At 37.6% G+C, this 18,940-nt stretch overlaps 1 long non-coding RNA gene across 1 annotated transcript; it reads left to right on the top strand.

The window, feature by feature from the left end:
• Positions 1 to 5,330: 5,330 nt before the first annotated feature.
• Positions 5,331 to 6,319, top strand: LOC135563518 (uncharacterized). Its single transcript, XR_010460340.1, has 2 exons — positions 5,331 to 6,200; positions 6,235 to 6,319. It is a non-coding gene; the product is annotated as an uncharacterized LOC135563518 (long non-coding RNA).
• The last annotated feature ends 12,621 nt before the right edge of the window (positions 6,320 to 18,940 follow it).

The raw sequence follows: 18,940 nt of genomic DNA, 5'->3' as shown, positions 1-18,940 counted from the left end.
GGCTAAAGAATGTGTCCAAACTGTGCCCAAAACCTTGTGGTGAGGGCTAAAGAATGTGTCCAAACTGTGCCCAAAACCTTGTGGTGAGGGCTAAAGAATGTGTCCAAACTGTGGCCAAAACCTTGTGGTGAGGGCTAAAGAATGTGTCCAAACTGTGGCCAAAACCTTGTGGTGAGGGCTAAAGAATGTGTCCAAACTGTGGCCAAAACCTTGTGGTGTGGTGAGGGCTAAAGAATGTGTCCAAACTGTGGCCAAAACCTTGTGGTGAGGGCTAAAGAATGTGTCCAAACTGTGGCCAAAACCTGTGGTGAGGGCTAAAGAATGTGTCCAAACTGTGGCCAAAACCTTGTGGTGAGGGCTAAAGAATGTGTCCAAACTGTGGCCAAAACCTTGTGGTGAGGGCTAAAGAATGTGTCCAAACTGTGGCCAAAACCTTGTGGTGAGGGCTAAAGAATGTGTCCAAACTGTGCCCAAAACCTTGTGGTGAGGGCTAAAGAATGTGTCCAAACTGTGCCCAAAACCTTGTGGTGAGGGCTAAAGAATGGCAAAACCTTGTGGTGAGGGCTAAAGAATGTGTCCAAACTGTGGCCAAAACCTGTGGTGAGGGCTAAAGAATGTCCAAACTGTGGCCAAAAACTCCAAACTGGCCAAAACCTTGTGGTGAGGGCTAAAGAATGTGTCCAAACTGTGGCCAAAACCTTGTGGTGAGGGTGTCCAAACTGGGCTGAGGGCTAAAGAATGTGTCCAAACTGTGGCCAAAACCTTGTGGTGAGGGCTAAAGAATGTGTCCAAACTGTGGCCAAAACCTTGTGGTGAATGTGTCCAAACTGGCCCAAAACCTTGTGGTAAAGAATGTGTCCAAACTGTGGCCAAAACCTTGTGGTGAGGGCTAAAGAATGTGTCCAAACTGTGGCCAAAACCTTGTGGTGAGGGCTAAAGAATGTGTCCAAACTGTGCCCAAAACCTTGTGGTGAGGGCTAAAGAATGTGTCCAAACTGTGCCCAAAACCTTGTGGTGAGGGCTAAAGAATGTGTCCAAACTGTGCCCAAAACCTTGTGGTGAGGGCTAAAGAATGTGTCCAAACTGTGCCCAAAACCTTGTGGTGAGGGCTAAAGAATGTGTCCAAACTGTGGCCAAAACCTTGTGGTGAGGGCTAAAGAATGTGTCCAAACTGTGGCCAAAACCTTGTGGTGAGGGCTAAAGAATGTGTCCAAACTGTGGCCAAAACCTTGTGGTGAGGGCTAAAGAATGTGTCCAAACTGTGGCCAAAACCTTGTGGTGAGGGCTAAAGAATGTGTGTCCAAACTGTGTGCCAAACTGTGGCCAAAACCTTGTGGTGAGGGCTGGCCAAAAGAATGTGTCCAAACTGTGGCCAAAACCTTGTGGTGCCCAAAACCTTGTGGTGGGCTAAAGAATGTGTCCAAACTGTGCCCAAAACCTTGTGGTGAGGGCTAAAGAATGTGTCCAAACTGTGGCCAAAACCTTGTGGTGAGGGCTAAAGAATGTGTCCAAACTGTGGCCAAAACCTTGTGGTGAGGGCTAAAGAATGTGTCCAAACTGTGCCCAAAACCTTGTGGTGAGGGCTAAAGAATGTGTCCAAACTGTGGCCAAAACCTTGTGGTGAATGTGTCCAAACTGGCTAAAGAATAAAGTGTCCAAACTGTGGCCAAAACCTTGTGGTGAGGGCTAAAGAATGTGTCCAAACTGTGGCCAAAACCTTGTGGTGAGGGCTAAAGAATGTGTCCAAACTGTGGCCAAAACCTTGTGGTGAGGGCTAAAGAATGTGTCCAAACTGTGGCCAAAACCTTGTGGTGAGGGCTAAAGAATGTGTCCAAACTGTGGCCAAACTGTGCCCAAAACCTTGTGGTGAGGGCTAAAGAATGTGTCCAAACTGTGGCCAAAACTTGTGGTGAGGGCTTGTCCAAACTGTGCCCAAAACCTTGTGGTGGGCTAAAGAATGTGTCCAAACTGTGGCCAAAACCTTGTGGTGAGGGCTAAAGAATGTGTCCAAACTGTGCCCAAAACCTTGTGGTGAGGGCTAAAGAATGTGTCCAAACTGTGGCCAAAACCTTGTGGTGAGGGCTAAAGAATGTGTCCAAACTGTGGCCAAAACCTTGTGGTGAGGGCTAAAGAATGTGTCCAAACTGTGGCCAAAACCTTGTGGTGAGGGCTAAAGAATGTGTCCAAACTGGCCAAAACCTTGTGGTGAGGGCTAAAGAATGTGTCCAAACTGTGGCCAAAACCTTGTGGTGAGGGCTAAAGAATGTGTCCAAACTGTGGCCAAAACCTTGTGGTGAGGGCTAAAGAATGTGTCCAAACTGTGGCCAAAACCTTGTGGTGAGGGCTAAAGAATGTGTCCAAACTGTGGCCAAAACCTTGTGGTGAGGGCTAAAGAATGTGTCCAAACCCAAAACCTTGTGGTGAGGGAATGTGTCCAAAGGCCAAAATGTGTGAGGGCAAACTGTGTCCAAACTGTGGCCAAAACCTTGTGGTGAGGGCTAAAGAATGTGTCCAAACTGTGCCCAAAACCTTGTGGTGAGGGCTAAAGAATGTGTCCAAACTGTGCCCAAAACCTTGTGGTGAGGGCTAAAGAATGTGTCCAAACTGTGGCCAAAACCTTGTGGTGAGGGCTAAAGAATGTGTCCAAACTGTGCCCAAAACCTTGTGGTGAGGGCTAAAAATGTGTCCAAACTGTGCCCAAAACCTTGTGGTGAGGGCTAAAGAATGTGTCCAAACTGTGCCCAAAACCTTGTGGTGAGGGCTAAAGAATGTGTCCAAACTGTGCCCAAAACCTTGTGGTGAGGGCTAAAGAATGTGTCCAAACTGTGGCCAAAACCTTGTGGTGAGGGCTAAAGAATGTGTCCAAACTGTGCCCAAAACCTTGTGGTGAGGGCTAAAGAATGTGTCCAAACTGTGCCCAAAACCTTGTGGTGAGGGCTAAAGAATGTGTCCAAACTGTGGCCAAAACCTTGTGGTGAGGGCTAAAGAATGTGTCCAAACTGTGCCCAAAACTTTGTGGTGAGGGCTAAAGAATGTGTCCAAACTGTGGCCAAAACCTTGTGGTGAGGGCTAAAGAATGTGTCCAAACTGTGGCCAAAACCTTGTGGTGAGGGCTAAAGAATGTCCAAACTGTCCAAACTGTGGCCAAAACCTTGTGGTGAGGGCTAAAGAATGTGTCCAAACTGTGGCCAAAACCTTGTGGTGAGGGCTAAAGAATGTGTCCAAACTGTGGCCAAAACCTTGTGGTGAGGGCTAAAGAATGTGCCCAAAACCTTGTGGTGTAAAGAATGTGTCCAAACTGTGTGCCAAAACCTTGTGGTGAGGGCTAAAGAATGTGTCCAAACTGTGCCCAAAACCTTGTGGTGAGGGCTAAAGAATGTGTCCAAACTGTGCCCAAAACCTTGTGGTGAGGGCTAAAGAATGTGTCCAAACTGTGCCCAAAACCTTGTGGTGAGGGCTAAAGAATGTGTCCAAACTGTGGCCAAAACCTTGTGGTGAGGGCTAAAGAATGTGTCCAAACTGTGGCCAAAATGAGGGTGTCAAACTGTGCCCAAAACTGTGGCCAAAACCTTGTGGTGAGGGCTAAAGAATGTGTCCAAACTGTGGCCAAAACCTTGTGGTGAGGGCTAAAGAATGTGTCCAAACTGTGCCCAAAACCTTGTGGTGAGGGCTAAAGAATGTGTCCAAACTGTGGCCAAAACCTTGTGGTGAGGGCTAAAGAATGTGTCCAAACTGTGGCCAAAACCTTGTGGTGAGGGCTAAAGAATGTGTCCAAACTGTGCCCAAAACCTTGTGGTGAGGGGGCCAAAGCCAAAACCTTGTGGTGAGGGCCAAACTGTGGCCAAAACCTTGTGGTGAGGGCTAAAGAATGTGTCCAAACTGTGGCCAAAACCTTGTGGTGAGGGCTAAAGAATGTGTCCAAACTGTGGCCAAAACCTTGTGGTGAGGGCTGGCCAAACCTGTGGTGAGGGCTAAAGAATGTGTCCAAACTGTGGCCAAAACCTTGTGGTGAGGGCTAAAGAATGTCCAAACTGTGGCCAAAACCTTGTGGTGTGTCCAAACCCAAAACCTTGTGGTGAGGGCTAAAGAATGTGTCCAAACTGTGGCCAAAACCTTGTGGTGAGGGCTAAAGAATGTGTCCAAACTGTGCCCAAAACCTTGTGGTGAGGGCTAAAGAATGTGTCCAAACTGTGGCCAAAACCTGTGGTGAGGGCTGATGTGGCTGTGCCCAAAAAGAAGAATGTGTCCAAACTGTGGCCAAAACCTTGTGTGTCAAACTGTGAGGGCTAAAGAATGTGTCCAAACTGTGTGTGAGGGCCAATGTGTCCAAACTGTGGCCAAAACCTTGTGGTGAGGGCTAAAGAATGTGTCCAAACTGTGGCCAAAACCTTGTGGTGAGGGCTAAAGAATGTCCAAACTGTGGCCAAAACCTTGTGTCCAAACTGTGGCCAAAACCTTGTGGTGAGGGCTAAAGAATGTGTCCAAAAACTGTGGCCAAAACCTTGTGGTGAGGGCTAAAGAATGTGTCCAAACTGTGCCCAAAACCTTGTGGTGAGGGCTAAAGAATGTGTCCAAACTGTGCCCAAAACCTTGTGGTGAGGGCTAAAGAATGTGTCCAAACTGTGGCCAAAACCTTGTGGTGAGGGCTAAAGAATGTGTCCAAACTGTGGCCAAAACCTTGTGGTGAGGGCTAAAGAATGTGTCCAAACTGTGGCCAAAACCTTGTGGTGAGGGCTAAAGAATGTGTCCAAACTGTGGCCAAAACCTTGTGGTGAGGGCTAAAGAATGTGTCCAAACTGTGGCCAAAACCTTGTGGTGAGGGCTAAAGGCTGTAAAGAGGGCTAATGAATGTGTCCAAACTGTGCCCAAAACCTTGTGGTGAGGCTAAAGAATGTGTCCAAACTGTGCCCAAAACCTTGTGGTGAGGGGGGCTGCCCAAAACCTTGTGGTGAGGGCTAAAGAATGTGTCCAAAAACTGTGTCCAAACTGTGGCCAAAACCTTGTGGTGAGGGCTAAAGAATGTGTCCAAACTGTGGCCAAAACCTTGTGGTGAGGGCTAAAGAATGTGTCCAAACTGTGCCCAAAACCTTGTGGTGAGGGCTAAAGAATGTGTCCAAACTGTGCCCAAAACCTTGTGGTGAGGGCTAAAGAATGTGTCCAAACTGTGCCCAAAACCTTGTGGTGAGGGCTAAAGAATGTGTCCAAACTGTGCCCAAAACCTTGTGGTGAGGTCCAAACTAAAGAATGTGTCCAAACTGTGCCCAAAACCTTGTGGTGAGGGCTAAAGAATGTGTCCAAACTGTCCAAAACCTTGTGGTGAGGGCTGTCCAAACTGTGCCCAAAACCTTGTGGTGAGGGCTAAAGAATGTGTCCAAACTGTGCCCAAAACCTTGTGGTGAGGACTAAAGAATGTGTCCAAACTGTGGCCAAAACCTTGTGGTGAGGGCTAAAGAATGTGTCCAAACTGTGGCCAAAACCTTGTGGTGAGGGCTAAAGAATGTGTCCAAACTGTGCCCAAAACCTTGTGGTGAGGGCTAAAGAATGTGTCCAAACTGTGCCCAAAACCTTGTGGCGAGGGCTAAAGAATGTGTCCAAACTGTGCCCAAAACCTTGTGGCGAGGGCTAAAGAATGTGTCCAAACTGTGCCCAAAACCTTGTGGTGAGGGCTAAAGAATGTGTCCAAACTGTGGCCAAAACCTTGTGGTGAGGGCTAAAGAATGTGTCCAAACTGTGCACTCAGCAGAACTGAAAAAGTGTGTGCGAGCAAGGACGCCTACAAACCTGACTCAGGTACACCAACTCTGTCAGGAGGAATGGGCCAAAATTCACCCAACTTATTGTGGGAAGCTTGTGGAAGGCTACCCGAAACGTTTGACCCAAGTTAAACAATTTAAAGGCATTGCTACCAAATACTAATTGAGTGTATGTAAACGTCTGACCCACTGGGAATGTGATGAATGAAATAAAAGCTGAAATCAATCATTCTATTTTTAAAATAAAGTGGTGACCCTAACTGACCTAAGACAAGGAATTTTTACTAGGATGAATTGTCAGGAATTGTGAACAACTGAGTTTAAATGTATTTGGCTAAGGTGTATGTAAACTTCCGACATCAACTGTATCTCTTTTCTAAACAATATTAAATGTCTCCCTTGTGCTCACCAGAAATGTGGTACATTGTAAACAGGTCTAGCTGTTTGGTCGCTAACTTATGTTTTGTTTTTTGTTGATTAGACTGGTTTAGGGGTCCCAAGTCATACAGATTCTGGCCTGTTGTTGTATTGGAGATGTTTTTTCTTAAATAAAGTAAATCACTTTGTCCCGTCATTCTTGTTTGTTTGTAATGAGGCCTATGGGTATGTTTCATAAACTGTAAATGGTGGTACGGGCTTTCAAAGAGGATGCACACAGCCTATGAAAAGCCAGGAGTCTGTGAGTGGGGTGGAGACTAGACTCTCATCCATGATCCACCACATTGTGCGATAGCTGCTGTGGCTTACTGAATTAGTGTTTTCCAACAGTAGCACAAACGGCAACAAACAAATGCCTCGGCTATTTCAGCAGGGGAACTTCCATTCATCAAAGCTTTGGTGGTCTATTAAATTGAAAGATGCAAATGTTTTGTTCCATTATTACTGACCAATATAAGCCTGGTTGTTTATTTTTGTGAAAAGTTTTGGGCTAAATTGCAAGATGTGCATAGTCTCCAACAAAGAGTGATGATTGCAGAACATTGCTCGAATAAATTGCATTTCATTCGAAATGATTTTCCATACAGCTTAGCCTACATAACCGTTTTACAGAAACATCAATAGGTCCTCATTATTACAACACTCTGTAAATGTATTCTACACTATAAACATCCACTGTAAGTATATTCTACTACCACTATCCTACACTATAAACATCCACTGTAAATATATTCTACTACCACTATCCTACACTATAAACATCCACTGTAAGTATATTCTACTATCACTATCCTACACTATAAACATCCACTGTAAATATATTCTACACCATAAACATCCACTGTAAGTATATTCTACTACCACTATCCTACACTATAAACAACCACTGTAAATATATTCTACACCATAAACATCCACTGTAAGTATATTCTACTACCACTATCCTACACTATAAACATCCACTGTAAATATATTCTACTACCACTATCCTACACTATAAACATCCACTGTAAGTATATTCTACTACCACTATCCTACACTATAAACATCCACTGTAAGTATATTCTACTACCACTATCCTACACTATAAACATCCACTGTAAGTATATTCTACTACCACTATCCTACACTATAAACATCCACTGTAAGTATATTCTACTACCACTATCCTACACTATAAACATCCACTGTAAATATATTCTACACTATAAACATCCACTGTAAGTATATTCTACTACCACTATCCTACACTATAAACATCCACTGTAAGTATATTCTACTACCACTATCCTACACTATAAACATCCACTGTAAATATATTCTACTACCACTATCCTACACTATAAACATCCACTGTAAATATATTCTACTACCACTATCCTACACTATAAACATCCACTGTAAGTATATTCTACTACCACTATCCTACACTATAAACATCCACTGTAAATATATTCTACTACCACTATCCTACACTATAAACATCCACTGTAAGTATATTCTACTATCACTGTCCTACACTATAAACATCCACTGTAAACATATTCTACTACCACTATCCTACACTATAAACATCCACTGTAAGTATATTCTACTATCACTATCCTACACTATAAACATCCACTGTAAGTATATTCTACTACCACTATCCTACACTATAAACATCCACTGTAAATATATTCTACACCATAAACATCCACTGTAAGTATATTCTACTATCACTATCCTACACTATAAACATCCACTGTAAATATATTCTACACCATAAACATCCACTGTAAGTATATTCTACTACCACTATCCTACACTATAAACATCCACTGTAAGTATATTCTACTACCACTATCCTACACTATAAACATCCACTGTAAGTATATTCTACTACCACTATCCTACACTATAAACATCCACTGTAAGTATATTATACTACCACTATCCTACACTATAAACATCCACTGTAAGTATATTCTACTACCACTGTCCTACACTATAAACATCCACTGTAAGTATATTCTACTACCACTATCCTACACTATAAACATCCACTGTAAGTATATTATACTACCACTATCCTACACTATAAACATCCACTGTAAATATATTCTACACCATAAACATCCACTGTAAGTATATTCTACTATCACTATCCTACACTATAAACATCCACTGTAAATATATTCTACACCATAAACATCCACTGTAAGTATATTCTACTACCACTATCCTACACTATAAACATCCACTGTAAGTATATTCTACTACCACTATCCTACACTATAAACATCCACTGTAAGTATATTCTACTACCACTATCCTACACTATAAACATCCACTGTAAGTATATTCTACTACCACTATCCTACACTATAAACATCCACTGTAAGTATATTCTACTACCACTGTCCTACACTATAAACATCCACTGTAAGTATATTCTACTACCACTATCCTACACTATAAACATCCACTGTAAGTATATTATACTACCACTATCCTACACTATAAACATCCACTGTAAGTATATTCTACTACCACTATCCTACACTATAAACATCCACTGTAAATATATTCTACACCATAAACATCCACTGTAAGTATATTCTACTATCACTATCCTACACTATAAACATCCACTGTAAATATATTCTACACCATAAACATCCACTGTAAGTATATTCTACTACCACTATCCTACACTATAAACATCCACTGTAAGTATATTCTACTACCACTATCCTACACTATAAACATCCACTGTAAGTATATTCTACTACCACTATCCTACACTATAAACATCCACTGTAAGTATATTATACTACCACTATCCTACACTATAAACATCCACTGTAAGTATATTCTATTACCACTGTCCTAGACCATAGACATCCACTGTAAACATATTCTACTACCACTATCCTACACTATAAACATCCACTGTAAACATATTCTACACCATAAACATCCACTGTAAATATATTCTACTACCACTGTCCTACACTATAAACATCCACTGTAAGTATATTCTACTACCACTATCCTACACTATAAACATCCACTGTAAACATATTCTACACCATAAACATCCACTGTAAATATATTCTACTACCACTGTCCTACACCATAAACATCCACTGTAAATATATTCTACTACCACTGTCCTACACTATAAACATCCACTGTAAGTATATTCTACTACCACTATCCTACACTATAAACATCCACTGTAAACATATTCTACACCATAAACATCCACTGTAAATATATTCTACTACCACTGTCCTACACCATAAACATCCACTGTAAATATATTCTACTACCACTATCCTACACTATAAACATCCACTGTAAGTATATTCTACTACCACTATCCTACACTATAAACATCCACTGTAAGTATATTCTACTACCACTGTCCTAGACCATAGACATCCACTGTAAACATATTCTACTACCACTATCCTACACTATAAACATCCACTGTAAACATATCCTACACCATAAACATCCACTGTAAATATATTCTACTACCACTGTCCTACACTATAAACATCCACTGTAAGTATATTCTACTACCACTATCCTACACTATAAACATCCAGTGTAAACATATTCTACACCATAAACATCCACTGTAAATATATTCTACTACCACTGTCCTACACCATAAACATCCACTGTAAATATATTCTACTACCACTGTCCTACACTATAAACATCCACTGTAAGTATATTCTACTACCACTATCCTACACTATAAACATCCACTGTAAACATATTCTACACCATAAACATCCACTGTAAATATATTCTACTACCACTGTCCTACACCATAAACATCCACTGTAAAAATTATACTATCCTACACTATAAACATCCACTGTAAGTATATTCTACTACCACTATCCTACACTATAAACATCCGCTGTAAGTATATTCTACTATCACTGTCCTACACTATAAACATCCACTGTAAGTATATTCTACTATCACTGTCCTACACTATAAACATCCACTGTAAACATATTCTACACCATAAACATCCACTGTAAATATATTCTACTACCACTGTCCTACACTATAAACATCCACTGTAAGTATATTCTACTACCACTGTCCTACACTATAAACATCCACTGTAAGTATATTCTACTACCACTATCCTACACTATAAACATCCACTGTAAATATATTCTACTACCACTATCCTACACTATAAACATCCACTGTAAGTATATTCTACTACCACTATCCTACACTATAAACATCCACTGTAAGTATATTCTACTACCACTATCCTACACTATAAACATCCACTGTAAGTATATTCTACTACCACTGTCCTACACTATAAACATCCACTGTAAGTATATTCTACTACCACTATCCTACACTATAAACATCCACTGTAAGTATATTATACTACCACTATCCTACACTATAAACATCCACTGTAAGTATATTCTACTACCACTATCCTACACTATAAACATCCACTGTAAGTATATTCTACTACCACTGTCCTACACTATAAACATCCACTGTAAGTATATTCTACTACCACTATCCTACACTATAAACATCCACTGTAAGTATATTCTACTACCACCATCCTACACTATAAATATCCACTGTAAGTATATTCTACTACCACTATCCTACACTATAAACATCCACTGTAAATATATTCTACACTATAAACATCCACTGTAAGTATATTCTACTACCACTATCCTACACTATAAACATCCACTGTAAACATATTCTACACCATAAACATCCACTGTAAATATATTCTACTACCACTATCCTACACTATAAACATCCACTGTAAGTATATTATACTACCACTATCCTACACTATAAACATCCACTGTAAGTATATTCTACTACCACTATCCTACACTATAAACATCCACTGTAAGTATATTCTACTACCACTGTCCTACACTATAAACATCCACTGTAAGTATATTCTACTACCACTATCCTACACTATAAACATCCACTGTAAACATATTCTACTACCACTATCCTACACTATAAACATCCACTGTAAACATATCCTACACCATAAACATCCACTGTAAATATATTCTACTACCACTGTCCTACACTATAAACATCCACTGTAAGTATATTCTACTACCACTGTCCTACACTATAAACATCCACTGTAAGTATATTCTACTATCACTGTCCTACACTATAAACATCCACTGTAAGTATATTCTACTATCACTATCCTACACTATAAACATCCACTGTAAGTATATTCTACTATCACTGTCCTACACTATAAACATCCACTGTAAGTATATTCTACTATCACTGTCCTAAACTATAAACATCCACTGTAAGTATATTCTACTATCACTGTCCTACACTATAAACATCCACTGTAAGTATATTCTACTATCACTGTCCTACACTATAAACATCCACTGTAAGTATATTCTACTACCACTATCCTACACTATAAACATCCACTGTAAGTATATTCTACTACCACTATCCTACACTATAAACATCCACTGTAAATATATTCTACTACCACTATCCTACACTATAAACATCCACTGTAAGTATATTCTACTACCACTGTCCTACACTATAAACATCCACTGTAAATATATTCTACTACCACTATCCTACACTATAAACATCCACTGTAAGTATATTCTACTACCACTATCCTACACTATAAACATCCACTGTAAACATATTCTACTACCACTATCCTACACTATAAACATCCACTGTAAACATATTCTACACCATAAACATCCACTGTAAGTATATTCTACTGCCACTATCCTCCAATATAAACATCCACTGTAAATATATTCTACACCATAAACATCCACTGTAAGTATATTCTACTACAACTATCCTACACTATAAACATCCACTGTAAGTATATTCTACTATCACTGTCATACACTATAAACATCCACTGTACGTATATTCTACACTATAAACATCCACTGTAAGTATATTCTACTACCACTATCCTACACTATAAACATCCACTGTAAATATATTCTACTACCACTATCCTACACTATAAACATCCAATGTAAGTATATTCTACTACCACTGTCCTACACTATAAACATCCACTGTAAGTATATTCTACTACCACTATCCTACACTATAAACATCCACTGTAAATATATTCTACACTATAAACATCCACTGTAAGTATATTCTACTACCACTATCCTACACTATAAACATCCACTGTAAATATATTCTACTACCACTATCCTACACTATAAACATCCACTGTAAGTATATTCTACTACCACTATCCTACACTATAAACATCCACGGTAAATATATTCTACTACCACTATCCTACACTATAAACATCCACTGTAAGTATATTCTACTACCACTATCCTACACTATAAACATCCACTGTAAATATATTCTACTACCACTATCCTACACTATAAACATCCACTGTAAGTATATTCTACTACCACTATCCTACACTATAAACATCCACTGTAAGTATATTCTACTACCACTATCCTACACTATAAACATCCACTGTAAACATATTCTACACCATAAACATCCACTGTAAATATATTCTACTACCACTATCCTACACTATAAACATCCACTGTAAATATATTCTACTACCACTATCCTACACTATAAACATCCACTGTAAGTATATTCTACTACCACTATCCTACACTATAAACATCCACTGTAAGTATATTCTACTACCACTATCCTACACTATAAACATCCACTGTAAATATATTCTACTACCACTATCCTACACTATAAACATCCACTGTAAGTATATTCTACTACCACTATCCTACACTATAAACATCCACTGTAAGTATATTCTACTACCACTATCCTACACTATAAACATCCACTGTAAGTATATTCTACTATCACTATCCTACACTATAAACATCCACTGTAAAGATATTCTACACCATAAACATCCACTGTAAGTATATTCTACTACCACTATCCTACACTATAAACATCCACTGTAAGTATATTCTACTACCACTATCCTACACTATAAACATCCACTGTAAATATATTCTACACCATAAAGATCCACTGTAAGTATATTCTACTATAACTGTCCTACACTATAAACATCCACTGTAAGTATATTCTACTATCACTGTCATACACTATAAACATCCACTGTAAGTATATTCTACACTATAAACATCCACTGTAAGTATATTCTACTACCACTATCCTACACTATAAACATCCACTGTAAATATATTCTACTACCATTATCCTACACTATAAACATCCACTGTAAGTATATTCTACTACCCCTATCCTAAACTATAAACATCCACTGTAAATATATTCTACTACCACTGGCCTAGACTATAAACATCCACTGTAAGTATATTCTACTACCACTATCCTACACTATAAACATCCACTGTAAATATATTCTACACCATAAAGATCCACTGTAAGTATATTCTACTATCACTGTCCTACACTATAAACATCCACTGTAAGTATATTCTACTATCACTGTCATACACTATAAACATCCACTGTAAGTATATTCTACACTATAAACATCCACTGTAAGTATATTCTACTACCACTATCCTACACTATAAACATCCACTGTAAATATATTCTACTACCACTATCCTACACTATAAACATCCACTGTAAGTATATTCTACTACCACTATCCTAAACTATAAACATCCACTGTAAATATATTCTACTACCACTGGCCTAGACTATAAACATCCACTGTAAGTATATTCTACTACCACTATCCTACACTATAAACATCCACTGTAAATATATTCTACACCATAAAGATCCACTGTAAGTATATTCTACTATCACTGTCCTACACTATAAACATCCACTGTAAGTATATTCTACTATTACTGTCATACACTATAAATATCCACTGTAAGTATATTCTACACTATAAACATCCACTGTAAGTATATTCTACTACCACTATCCTACACTATAAACATCCACTGTAAGTATATTCTACTACCACTATCCTACACTATAAACATCCACTGTAAGTATATTCTACTACCACTATCCTAAACTATAAACATCCACTGTAAATATATTCTACTACCACTGGCCTAGACTATAAACATCCACCGTAAGTATATTCTACTACCACTATCCTACACTATAAACATCCACTGTAAGTATATTCTACTATCACTGTCCTACACTATAAACATCCACTGTAAGTATATTCTACTACCACTATCCTACACTATAAACATCCACTGTAAGTATATTCTACTACCACTATCCTACACTATAAACATCCACTGTAAATATATTCTACTACCACTATCCTACACTATAAACATCCACTGTAAGTATATTCTACTACCACTGTCCTACACTATAAACATCCACTGTAAGTATATTCTACTACCACTATCCTACACTATAAACATCCACTGTAAGTATATTCTACTACCACTATCCTACACTATAAACATCCACTGTAAATATATTCTACTACCACTATCCTACACTATAAACATCCACTGTAAGTATATTCTACTACCACTATCCTACACTATAAACATCCACTGTAAACATATTCTACTACCACTATCCTACACTATAAACATCCACTGTAAACATATTCTACACCACTAACACTATAAACATCCACTGTAAATATATTCTACTACCACTATCCTACACTATAAACATCCACTGTAAATATATTCTACTACCACTATCCTACACTATAAACATTCACTGTAAGTATATTCTACTACCACTATCCTACACTATAAACATCCACGGTAAATATATTCTACTACCACTATCCTACACTATAAACATCCACTGTAAGTATATTCTACTACCACTATCCTACACTATAAACATCCACTGTAAGTATATTCTACTACCACTATCCTACACTATAAACATCCACTGTAAATATATTCTACTACCACTATCCTACACTATAAACATCCACTGTAAGTATATTCTACTACCACTACCTACACTATAAACATCCACTGTAAGTATATTCTACTACCACTATCCTACACTATAAACATCCACTGTAAATATATTCTACTACCACTATCCTACACTATAAACATCCACTGTAAGTATATTCTACTACCACTGTCCTACACTATAAACATCCACTGTAAGTATATTCTACTACCACTATCCTACACTATAAACATCCACTGTAAATATATTCTACTACCACTATCCTACACTATAAACATCCACTGTAAGTATATTCTACTACCACTATCCTACACTATAAACATCCACTGTAAACTATATTCTACTCCCACTATCCTACACTATAAACATCCACTGTAAACTATATTCTACACACTATAAACATCCACTGTAAATATATTCTACTACCACTATCCTACACTATAAACATCCACTGTAAATATATTCTACTACCACTATCCTACACTATAAACATTCACTGTAAGTATATTCTACTACCACTATCCTACACTATAAACATCCACTGTAAGTATATTCTACTACCACTATCCTACACTATAAACATCCACTGTAAATATATTCTACTACCACTATCCTACACTATAAACATCCACTGTAAGTATATTCTACTACCACTGTCCTACACTATAAACATCCACCGTAAATATATTCTACTACCACTATCCTACACTATAAACATCCAATGTAAGTATATTCTACTACCACTATCCTACACTATAAACATCCACTGTAAACATACTCTACTACCACTATCCTACACTATAAACATCCACTGTAAACATATTCTACACCATAAACATCCACTGTAAATATATTCTACTACCACTATCCTACACTATAAACATCCACTGTAAATATATTCTACTACCACTATCCTACACTATAAACATTCACTGTAAGTATATTCTACTACCACTATCCTACACTATAAACATCCACTGTAAGTATATTCTACTACCACTACCCTACACTATAAACATCCACTGTAAGTATATTCTACTACCACTATCCTACACTATAAACATCCACTGTAAATATATTCTACTACCACTATCCTACACTATAAACATCCACTGTAAGTATATTCTACTACCACTGTCCTACACTATAAACATCCACTGTAAGTATATTCTACTACCACTATCCTACACTATAAACATCCACTGTAAATATATTCTACTACCACTATCCTACACTATAAACATCCACTGTAAGTATATTCTACTACCACTATCCTACACTATAAACATCCACTGTAAACATATTCTACTCCCACTATCCTACACTATAAACATCCACTGTAAACATATTCTACACCATAAACATCCACTGTAAATATATTCTACTACCACTATCCTACACTATAAACATCCACTGTAAATATATTCTACTACCACTATCCTACACTATAAACATTCACTGTAAGTATATTCTACTACCACTATCCTACACTATAAACATCCACTGTAAGTATATTCTACTACCACTATCCTACACTATAAACATCCACTGTAAATATATTCTACTACCACTATCCTACACTATAAACATCCACTGTAAGTATATTCTACTACCACTGTCCTACACTATAAACATCCACTGTAAATATATTCTACTACCACTATCCTACACTATAAACATCCACTGTAAGTATATTCTACTACCACTATCCTACACTATAAACATCCACTGTAAACATATTCTACTACCACTACTATCTATAAACATCCACACTATAAACATCCACTGTAAATATATTCTACTACCACTATCCTACACTATAAACATCCACTGTAAATATATTCTACTACCACTATCCTACACTATAAACATCCACTGTAAATATATTCTACTACCACTATCCTACACTATAAACATCCACTGTAAATATATTCTACTACCACTATCCTACACTATAAACATCCACTGTAAGTATATTCTACAACCACTATCCTACACTATAAACATCCACTGTAAATATATTCTACTACCACTATCCTACACTATAAACATCCACTGTAAATATATTCTACTACCACTATCCTACACTATAAACATCCACTGTAAGTATATTCTACTATCACTGTCCTACACTATAAACATCCACTGTAAGTATATTCTACTATCACTGTCCTACACTATAAACATCCACTGTAAGTATATTCTACTACCACTATCCTACACTATAAACATCCACTGTAAGTATATTCTACTACCACTATCCTACACTATAAACATCCACTGTAAATATATTCTACTACCACTATCCTACACTATAAACATCCACTGTAAGTATATTCTACTACCACTGTCCTACACTATAAACATCCACTGTAAGTATATTCTACTACCACTATCCTACACTATAAACATCCACTGTAAGTATATTCTACTACCACTATCCTACACTATAAACATCCACTGTAAGTATATTCTACTACCACTATCCTACACTATATACATCCACTGTAAATATATTCTACTACCACTATCCTACACTATAAACATCCACTGTAAGTATATTCTACTACCACTATCCTACACTATAAACATCCACTGTAAACATATTCTACACCATAAACATCCACTGTAAATATATTCTACTACCACTATCCTACACTATAAACATCCACTGTAAATATATTCTACTACCACTATCCTACACTATAAACATTCACTGTAAGTATATTCTACTACCACTATCCTACACTATAAACATCCACGGTAAATATATTCTACTACCACTATCCTACACTATAAACATCCACTGTAAGTATATTCTACTACCACTATCCTACACTATAAACATCCACTGTAAGTATATTCTACTACCACTATCCTACACTATAAACATCCACTGTAAATATATTCTACTACCACTATCCTACACTATAAACATCCACTGTAAGTATATTCTACTACCACTGTCCTACACTATAAACATCCACTGTAAGTATATTCTACTACCACTATCCTACACTATAAACATCCACTGTAAGTATATTCTACTACCACTATCCTACACTATAAACATCCACTGTAAACATATTCTACTACCACTATCCTACACTATAAACATCCACTGTAAACATATTCTACACCATAAACATCCACTGTAAATATATTCTACTACCACTATCCTACACTATAAACATCCACTGTAAATATATTCTACTACCACTATCCTACACTATAAACATTCACTGTAAGTATATTCTACTACCACTATCCTACACTATAAACATCCACGGTAAATATATTCTACTACCACTATCCTACACTATAAACATCCACTGTAAGTATATTCTACTACCACTATCCTACACTATAAACATCCACTGTAAATATATTCTACTACCACTATCCTACACTATAAACATCCACTGTAAATATATTCTACTACCACTATCCTACACTATAAACATCCACTGTAAATATATTCTACTACCACTATCCTACACTATAAACATCCACTGTAAGTATGTTCTACTACCACTATCCTACACTATAAACATCCACTGTAAATATATTCTACTACCACTATCCTACACTATAAACATCCAATGTAAGTATATTCTACTACCACTATCCTACACTATAAACATCCACTGTAAATATATTCTACTACCACTATCCTACACTATAAACATCCACTGTAAAGTATATTCTACTACCACTATCCTACACTATAAACATCCACTGTAAATATATTCTACTAC

Source organism: Oncorhynchus nerka, linkage group LG3 (assembly GCF_034236695.1).
Source record: "Oncorhynchus nerka isolate Pitt River linkage group LG3, Oner_Uvic_2.0, whole genome shotgun sequence".
Taxonomy (NCBI): Eukaryota; Metazoa; Chordata; class Actinopteri; order Salmoniformes; family Salmonidae; genus Oncorhynchus; species Oncorhynchus nerka.
The sequence above is the reverse complement of the archived record's forward strand: the minus strand, read 5'-3'. Positions and strand labels throughout refer to the sequence as shown.